Consider the following 9,579-nt stretch of genomic DNA (forward strand, 5'->3'; position numbering starts at 1 on the left):
GGTCCTATGGTGTAATGGTGAGCACTCTGGACTCTGAATCCAGTGATCTGAGTTCAAATCTCAGTGGGACCTGAGCCTTTTGGTGCCCTCAACATGCGTACACTCTCACACCTCTCCTCTGCTGCTGCTGCTGCTGCTGCTGCTGCTGCTGCTGCTGCTGCTGCTGCTGCTGCTGCTGCTGCTGCTGCTGCTGCTGCTGCTGCTGCTGCTGCTGCTGCTGCTTTGCTTCCACGCAGATCTCCGATGAAGCACACAGCACCTGAGGAGCAGGTCACCCACTCAAAATGGGACAGGCAGAGGACTCTGCTCTGGGACCACTGGCTCCTGTGCTGAATGCATCCAAAACCAGAGACTGGGCTCCACAGCCCTGGGCAGCTGTTTCCAGGTTGGACCATTCCCACAGGAAGAGCAGGTTACTCTCTATGCTCGCCCCTGTCCACTTCTCTTTTCTCGCTCCTTTCCTCTGCAGCTTCTTTTCCACTTTTCCCTGCCAATTCATTTCTATTCAAGGAGTTCTACCAGCACTGGGCACTGGCCCATCACTGGGCTTCCATTTGTAGCCAGAGGAGGGGGAAGAATCTTCCTTGCAGAGCAGGGAGCAGGTGAGGGAGGAGGAGAACAAACAACCACGACTCTCCAGCAGTGCTGCACAAAGGCTTTAATGAGAAGGAGCAAAAGCGGCGACAGAGAACAGAGACCAAGGAACGCGTGGGGGGAACCAGGGAGGGCAAGAGATGGGCCCATTTGCCAAGGACAAGGGGGATGATGCGCCGGCCTCAGCAGATCTGACCGCAGCGGGAGAAAGGCAGACACAGGCCTGAGCCCCCCAGGCCAAGGGAGCCCCCAGAAGAGATGGGAACCCCCGCGGTGCTGAGGGAGCTGCCCACAGCAGCTGACAGAGAGGATCCCACGGCTGTGCTCTGAGGGAAGGAGGTGAGGATGGGGCCCGGCAGGGTCACCACCACTGGCGAAGCCTCGATGTACACCGTGGAGTCAGCGCAGCGGGCGAGGCAGGGCTCACTGCAGCTGCTGGCAAGGGGGGTTGGGCCACAGGGGCCGCAGGGCCGTGGGGGACAGGGTCTGCAGCAAGACATCTCTCAGTGCGGGAGGCAAAGCTGCAACACAGAGCAGGGAACACCAACCAGCCTCAGGATCGGTCTGTCTCTCTGTCCCTCAGCCTCTCCCCTGGGACACGTCTGCTCTTCAAAACACACTCTGTGCCTACAGCTCCCAGCACCCTCCTCGAGCCCTCCGAGTGGCACGGCACGGGAAGGCCGCCCCACTTCAGCAATAGGACCCAGCAGAGCGGCTCTAAGGCCCCTGTGGAAAGACTGGTCACAGCCCATCTCCAGAGCAGACATGGCTGTGTTAGACAGTGTCCCGGCATGCACGGGCACATGTTGTAACACCATGGCAGGTGCAAATTCTGCTGGGCACATCCCCTGAGGCTGAGCCCCATTGATCCCCTCCTGCTGGAACAAAGCCCCCTCTTCCCAGCTGTCTCCAGCCCCCAGCATGGAAAGGCTGACGGCCTCCAACAGTTCTGTGTCGGGCCCAAGCTGAGGCAGCCCAAGGATCAAGCCAGGCGGCCTCCATGACAGCAGTTCAGCCCACAGGGAGGGATGGAGCGGGCTCAGGCTTACCTCGTTCCTCGGGGAAAGGGAGGCCAGAGACCAGGATGCAGAGGCTGCAGCAGAGCAGCCTTTTATGCTGGGTCCCAGAGCCCTGAGGGACCACAAACATTCCTTGTTTCTGAAACATCCAAACTCCTGGGAGTGGCCACTTGCGAGGCATCGCTGCTGATGAGGTCTCTGCCTTGTTCATCTCAAATGTTGCTCTCCCTCTTTGTACAACCCAAAATCTTGTGATGACTCTTAGAATCACTTTTGGATGGAATGGACCTTAAAATCATCTACCTTGAGCCCCCTGAAATGGATTTTACAGCTTCTTTGGACAACCTGTTCCAGTGTATCTCCCCTCTTAGAGGAAACGATTCCTTCCCAATATCCAGTCTATATACACCTCCTTTCACTTTTGAGCTGGTAGCCCTTGACCCATCCCTAGACACCCCAACCAGGTATCCTTCCCTTTCTTAACTGAATATCCTCTGGAAGCCTTCCACTCTCTTTGCTAGGCAGCCCCAACCCTTTCAGCCTGTCCTGACAGGCTGATGGCTCGAGCTGCCTGGTGCTCTTTGTGGCTCCTCTGGACCCAACGCAGGAGGTCTGTGAGTTTCTTAGGCTGTGGGTCCTAGGGCTGCAGGCAGTTCGCCAGGTACGGTGTCATGAGAGCCGAGCAGAGCAGGACAATGCCCTCCCTCGCCCTGCTGCCCACACGGCTCTGGATGCAGCCCAGAATAAGATTGGATTTTTGCAGTGGGCTGCTAGCTGGCAGAGCAGGTTCATGTTCCATATTTCAACCACCAGAATCTGCAGGTCCCCATCCACAGGGCTGCTCTCCCTCCACTCAAGGCCTAGCCTGTGTCCAGGTTTGGGATTGCCCTGACCTTGGCATGTGAAAACCAGAGCTCTGGCCTCAGCTTGGGAAGTTGGGATCCTCCAGAAAACATGGAGTTCTACACGTAGGATGGTGATGAAAGGCATGATGTCTACATCTCACCCTGAAAGACAAATTGACCCATTTTCCCAAACACAAATTGACCCACTTTGCTCAGTGTGTCCAGCCCTGAGGTCGGGATCTGGATGGTGGCTTTGGGGCAGAGGCTGAGGGCAGGGAGCCCAAAGCTCATGGCTCCTTTTCCTGGGGCAGGCATCATTTGTCCATTCACCTAATATCACAGTTCAAAGGGATATTGGATCAGGCTCCCCGAGCTTGTGGGAATCATTGTGATGTGGAAGAGTTGGGAAAATCCATGAGCTTCAGGCAACCCTGAATCATGCTGATGTGGAAATGAGTGCACACGCTGCCCTGGACTAAGGCGTTCCAGGGATACCACAGCACATGGCCTCTTTCCTAGGAAATATTTTGCTATTGTCAGAGTCATTTCCAGAACTTTTAGGACCAGTCCCAAACCACCTTGTACATCCACGTAATGCTGCGCTGCTGCTGCTGCAGCTTTCCAAAAGGCATTGCCTTTTGGTGGCCGCTCAAGGGCCCAGATGATGAAGGGTGACCCAGGATAATGGAGGTTGGGAGAGGCCTCTGGAAGTTCTTTGCTCCCTCTCACAGAAGAACAAACTTCCCAGCTGCCACAATAACCTCTGCGCCTTGTCCCATTGTCCTCTGAACACTGCCTCTGTCAGACAGGTCCCTGTCTCCTGAGCAGCACTTCCAGAGATGCTCTGCACCCCCAGGAGGCCACCAGGAGATGGAAAGGGCTCCTACAGATGAGCCTCCCAGTTCCTTGACAGGGAGGACCAGCAGGAGATGACACTGAGCCTGCTTGCACTGGTGAGCACATGCCATGGCAGCCTGGACAGCAGCGGGCTTGGAGTGTGCAGGGAATGCCACCTGCTCTGCATTGCACTCTCAGGCCTGTGACAAGGAACCCCTTTGGGGCAGAAGGCTGGAAAGCGGAGAGAATATCTGTCCCATCAGAGCTTTCACTCTGAGTCCTCTGGAGCTTTCACCCCCTAATCCTGAGAGCTTCTCATTCTCCATGCCCAGATCTCACCCCAAAATCCAGCTATCTAATCACCCCATGGCTGTTGCGCTTTTTTTGGCACTGCAGAGGACACATCTGGGTTGCTGTCCCCATTTGGTGTCCCCAGGGACACAGGAGGTGGTGGTGGTGATCTCTTGGAGAGAGAAGCACTTCTAGAGGACCAGGCAGAACATAAGGGCTGCAGGCCCTGACATGGGGGAGGCCGAGGGCACTGCGCTTCTGACACCTGCTGGAGATGGGCAAGGCATGGAGGGTGGCATGGAGCTGCTGCCTCCACCACCTCCTGGCAGTTCTGCAGAGAATGAAGCCAAACTCTCCTGAGAGCTGCATTGTCACAGGGCAAGAGGCAGCAATCACAAGTTGCAAGAAAGGAAATCCCAGAGTTCCCTGGGAGAGGTCCAGGGAAAGGCCTGGGAGAGCTGTACAAGGGATGGTTTCTTCTTTTGTAAGCTGTGTCTGTGCTTAGAAGTCAGCAGGACAAGGCCCCGAGCCTGCTGAGCAGCTGGGGCAGTGAGATCTGCCCAGAGCAGTTGATAGGAGCACAAGATCTCCAGAGCTCCACACACACCTTCTGGGATTGATGTGGGGTACTCGGAGTCACCACAGCCCTTGAGCTGCCACCAAAAGACCCTGCCTTGGGAGACAGCAAATGCAGGAGATTGCAGACAAGCACCAGGTGATCCACGACTGGGAATACAAGGTGGGGAAATATCCTTCATGGCAGCAGAACATTGAGGGTATGAGCTCAGTTATGCCTTGAGCGCCTGAGTCTGTGGCACCCAGTCCACTGAAGTCCACACTGGGTGACTCAGGTTTGCCTGGAGCTCAGGGATTTTCCCAGCTCTTCCACATCACAATGACACCCACTCTGCTGCTCTGGGAGACTGGTCCAGTGTCCCTTTGAAATGTAAATTGCATGGAATGGGAAATCCCATCCCAGACCCAGCAAAAAACAGCCATGGGCTCTCTGCCCTCAGCCTTTTCCCCAAAGCCACCAGCCAGGTCTGTGCCTCTGGGACAAGCACGCTGAGTAAAGCAGGTCAGTGTGGCTGTGGCTCTGTTTCAGGGGAGGACACAGCATCTCTTTGATCACAAAACCAGGCCGTGGCACAGCCTGTGACTGTAAGCAAGTTCCCAGTGGCTGTCACTCAGGCCTGCAGGGGACATCCTTTCAGCTGAACATGGGCTTCCCTTGCCACTGAGCTTTGCCACCTCCCTGCAGAGTTGGGTCTCTCCCCCACTATGGGGTTATGCAGTGTTGACCTTGTACCTCAACTGACCCACAGTCTTCAGTATTTCTGTGATGACCCATGAAAGAAATGACTCTCAGGATGAGCCTGAGTGCCTGCACTGAAAGCTCCTGGGTGTGACCTGAGGTGTCACTTAATGGCTGAACTTAACTGTAACTGGAGCCAAATTAACCATCAAGAAGAGCAAGTGACAGAAACTCATAGACACTGAACAAATACATTTCAATTCAGCTTATACACTGGCTTGGGACCTCCAAATGAAATTGCCTTAGGAAGCTGGGACACACATTAATCATTTACACGTTTGGGAGTGTGAAACTGGTGAAAAATGCCTGAGATGAAAGAGGCAGGGACCTCATCAGCAGTGAGGCCTCGCAAGTGGCCACTCCCAGGAGTTTGGATGCTTCAGAAACAAGGAATGTTTGTGGCCCCTCAGGGCTCTGGGACCCAGCATAAAAGGCTGCTCTGCTGCAGCCTCTGCATCCTGGTCTCTGGCCTCCCTTTCCTCGAGGAACGAGGTAAGCCTGAGCCCGCTCCATCCCTCCCTGTGGGCTGAACTGCTGTCATGGAGGCCGCCCGGCTTGATCCTTGGGCTGCCTCAGCTTGGGCCCGACACAGAACTGTTGGAGGCCGTCAGCCTTTCCATGCTGGGGGCTGGGGACAGCTGGGAAGAGGGGGCTTTGTTCCAGCAGGAGGGGATCAATGGGGCTCAGCCTCAGGGGATGTGCCCAGCAGAATTTGCACCTGCCATGGTGTAACAACATGTGCCCGTGCATGCCGGGACACTGTCTAACACAGCCATGTCTGCTCTGGAGATGGGCTGTGACCAGTCTTTCCACAGGGGCCTTAGAGCCGCTCTGCTGGGTCCTATTGCTGAAGTGGGGCGGCCTTCCCGTGCCGTGCCACTCGGAGGGCTCGAGGAGGGTGCTGGGAGCTGTAGGCACAGAGTGTGTTTTGAAGAGCAGACGTGTCCCTGGGGAGAGGCTGAGGGACAGAGAGACAGACCGATCCTGAGGCTGGTTGGTGTTCCCTGCTCTGTGTTGCAGCTTTGCCTCCCGCACCGAGAGATGTCTTGCTGCAGACCCTGTCCCCCACGGCCCTGCGGCCCCTGTGGCCCAACCCCCCTTGCCAGCAGCTGCAGTGAGCCCTGCCTCGCCCGCTGCGCTGACTCCACGGTGTACATCGAGGCTTCGCCAGTGGTGGTGACCCTGCCGGGCCCCATCCTCACCTCCTTCCCTCAGAGCACAGCCGTGGGATCCTCTCTGTCAGCTGCTGTGGGCAGCTCCCTCAGCACCGCGGGGGTTCCCATCTCTTCTGGGGGCTCCCTTGGCCTGGGGGGCTCAGGCCTGTGTCTGCCTTTCTCCCGCTGCGGTCAGATCTGCTGAGGCCGGCGCATCATCCCCCTTGTCCTTGGCAAATGGGCCCATCTCTCGCCCTCCCTGGTTCCCCCCACGCGTTCCTTGGTCTCTGTTCTCTGTCGCCGCTTTTGCTCCTTCTCATTAAAGCCTTTGTGCAGCACTGCTGGAGAGTCGTGGTTGTTTGTTCTCCTCCTCCCTCACCTGCTCCCTGCTCTCCAAGGAGGATCCTTCCCCCTCCTCTGGCTACAAATGGAAGCCTAGTGATGGGCCAGTGCCCAGTGCTGGTAGAACTCCTTGAATAGAAATGAATTGGCAGGGAAAAGTGGAAAAGAAGCTGCAGAGGAAAGGAGCGAGAAAAGAGAAGTGGACAGGGGCGAGCATAGAGAGTAACCTGCTCTTCCTGTGGGAATGGTCCAACCTGGAAACAGCTGCCCAGGGCTGTGGAGCCCAGTCTCTGGTTTTGGATGCATTCAGCACAGGAGCCAGTGGTCCCAGAGCAGAGTCCTCTGCCTGTCCCATTTTGAGTGGGTGACCTGCTCCTCAGGTGCTGTGTGCTTCATCGGAGATCTGCGCGGAAGCAAAGCAGCAGCAGCAGCAGCAGCAGCAGCAGCAGCAGCAGCAGCAGCAGCAGCAGCAGCAGCAGCAGCAGCAACAGCAGCAGCAGCAACAGCAGCAGCAGCAGCAGCAGCAGCAGAGAGGTGTGAGAGTGTACGCATGCTGAGGGCAAGGCTGAGGGCACCAAAAGGCTCAGGTCCCACTGAGATTTGAACTCAGATCACTGGATTCAGAGTCCAGAGTGCTCACCATTACACCATAGGACCTCCTGCCCAGGTGACCTGGGGCTCCTGGTCTCAGCCTCACTCAGCCTTATGGCCCCAGCTGAGCAACGCTGGCTCTCCACGGCCTTGCACATCTGACACCAAGTGCACCCTTCCTGCAGGCCCTCCAGACACTCTCCAATCACACCATCCTGCAGGGCAGCAGCACAGCTCCTCCTGAAAGCCTGCCATGGCTTCTCTTACAGTACCACGCTTCAAATCACGCAAAATCTTCTCTTTCCCAATCTGCAACAAGTCCTCTCTCACTCAGGGAAAATTACCTTCACACAGCACAAGTTACCTTCACACAGCACAAGCCCCCTTGCCTTCTCTTCTCCAGCCCAAGCCACTCCAGCTCCTTAAGGACTACTGACAGGGAAACATTGCCCCATCTCTGCCAAAGGTGAAGAAAGACCCTCTGCTGAACCCAGGATCGCGGCTGGGGCAGCAAGGAGAAAGGACAGCTGACACACCAAGGGCTGAGCAATGCCTGACCTCCAGTTCCTGTGAGGAAGGAGTTCACTCACTGCCTATGGTGCACAGCAAGGAGGGCAGAACCCTCTCTGGTAAATCTTCCCTCCTGCAAGGAACCTGAGTGCAAGGCATCCCAGGATGACACAATTCCAAATGCCTGCTCAAAGCATGGCTTTAGACAAACAAGGACAAGGCGACTCAGTGCCTGAGCCCCATTGCAAACCCAGCCTGATGCCCAGGTGTGGAGAGGCACAAAGTTCTCTGCCCACCTGGCTGCAGTGGCTCAGCACTCTCTGAGAGTCTCTGCAGGATCCAGAGCAGCCCCTGCAGTTGGCTTTTGCCAAGGCTGACCTGGCTCAAAGCCATTGCGTGCCTTCGGGGCTGGGAGGCGCCCGGAGTCCTGGGCAGGATCCCGGCTGGCTGACGGGAGCAGGAGCAGTGGCTCAACTGCTCTCTGCGAGAACAATTGCGGAGGATCCAGTGAATCTGTGCTCTTTGGGACCAGGAGAGCCTAGGTGCTGTTATACAGATTTTATCTTTTCTACTAAAAGGAGGTAGCAGGTGTAGAGGCAAAAGGAAGGCTATGTCCAGCATAGTCCAAAGACCTGGGGCCAAGCAGGCTACAAGTTCTTGGGCGAGGCAGCCCTGGAGAAAAAAAAGCACCTTAGCAGAGGATGGTTTCGATCCATCGACCTCTGGGTTATGGGCCCAGCACGCTCCCGCTGCGCCACTCTGCTCCTCCTCACACCTGTCTGCCATTGCCATCACCGCAGCCTCCTGCTGCCCACCACTGCTGCCCCTCACTCCTTCCCTTCCTCTCTGCTCCGCCTCCCCCACCCCACAAAATAGACACCCTGACAATTCACCTCCCTTCAGCCTGCCCTCCACACCTCCACGCCCTGCCCTTGCCCTTCTCCCACACCTCCCTGCACACAGCCCTGCACACACACTGCCCCTTTCACACCCATCCTGTCCCTGCACCTGCTCCCAGCACCCCCGCACACAGCCTGCACCCTGCAGCCTTGCCATCCATCAGGCTACCTCAAATCCAACAACATCCTCTCGCCTGCACCCCTCACCACAAATACACCTGTGCTCCCAGCACGCTGCACCACTGCCCCTGCCTGACACTTCAGATCTTTGCTGGCCAAGGAGGGACACCCGTTGCCTTTGCTTGCAATTGCCAGCAGAAACTATTCGCCTCTTTTCGCTCTGCACATTCTGCTGCCTCAGGGCAATGTTGCTCACGGTTACTCTGAAGTAAAAGCTCTGAGTTAGGGCCACTTGGTGCCACAAGTAGCCAGGTTGTCAAGCTGAGGCTCCTTGCCTTTAACACTTGGTGCTACTGCACAGGGATGAAATGCAAAGATCCAGGTCTTTCTGCATTTCCCCTTTCCTTCTTCATTGTTGAGGCTGCAAGTGCAGGTGGTCAGCTGCCCGCAGCCCAAAAGGGACATGTGCCCGTAGTTGGCAGGATTCGAACCTGCGCGGGGAAACCCCAATGGATTTCTAGTCCATCGCCTTCACCACTCGGCCACAACTACCTGCTCCAGCCCTGCCAGCCCTGCTCATCACCTACCCTGGCCCGCCACACCCACACCCACACCCACCCCCACACCCACGCGCTTCCGCCCAACGCTCCTCTTGCCAACGACTGCGTCACATCCCTTCAAAATCACTCCCAAGGGTACCAGCAACAAACACCTTTCCTATTAAACAAAACCACTACAAACTTCCTTGGCAACATTCACTCTCCTACCCACAGGACACTTCAGGCACAACAAGATCAAACAACCAACAACAAAACCAAACAAAAGCCAAGCAACCTAAACAGAAATTAAACAAGAACTATCTAGGGGATGTCTGTGTGTCTGGGTTTGTATATCTATGAGTATGTGTGCGTGTGTGAGACAAAAGACAGTGAGGGCAAGGATACGTAGGAACACAGCCTAAAAGCTTTGCAGCACTCAAACTTAACACTATTTTAACTTTACTAATACCTAAAACCTAAATAATATCTTCCCCTAAAATTTGACAGAGGAAAAACACTTCAT

General features: G+C 56.0%; 4 non-coding genes across 4 annotated transcripts; 1 reads left to right on the plus strand and 3 right to left on the minus strand.

The window, feature by feature from the left end:
- On the plus strand, positions 1–72 carry TRNAQ-CUG (transfer RNA glutamine (anticodon CUG)). The gene has a single exon. It is a non-coding gene; the product is annotated as a tRNA-Gln (tRNA).
- Positions 73–6,982: 6,910 nt separating this feature from the next.
- Positions 6,983–7,054, minus strand: TRNAQ-CUG (transfer RNA glutamine (anticodon CUG)). Its single transcript has one exon. It is a non-coding gene; the product is annotated as a tRNA-Gln (tRNA).
- A 1,136-nt stretch (positions 7,055–8,190) lies between these two features.
- On the minus strand, positions 8,191–8,262 carry TRNAM-CAU (transfer RNA methionine (anticodon CAU)). Its single transcript has one exon. It is a non-coding gene; the product is annotated as a tRNA-Met (tRNA).
- A 725-nt stretch (positions 8,263–8,987) lies between these two features.
- TRNAS-AGA (transfer RNA serine (anticodon AGA)) lies at positions 8,988–9,069 on the minus strand. The gene has a single exon. It is a non-coding gene; the product is annotated as a tRNA-Ser (tRNA).
- Between the last annotated feature and the right edge of the window lie 510 nt (positions 9,070–9,579).

The sequence above is a fragment of the Haemorhous mexicanus genome, chromosome 10, assembly GCF_027477595.1.
Source record: "Haemorhous mexicanus isolate bHaeMex1 chromosome 10, bHaeMex1.pri, whole genome shotgun sequence".
Classification (NCBI taxonomy): Eukaryota; Metazoa; Chordata; class Aves; order Passeriformes; family Fringillidae; genus Haemorhous; species Haemorhous mexicanus.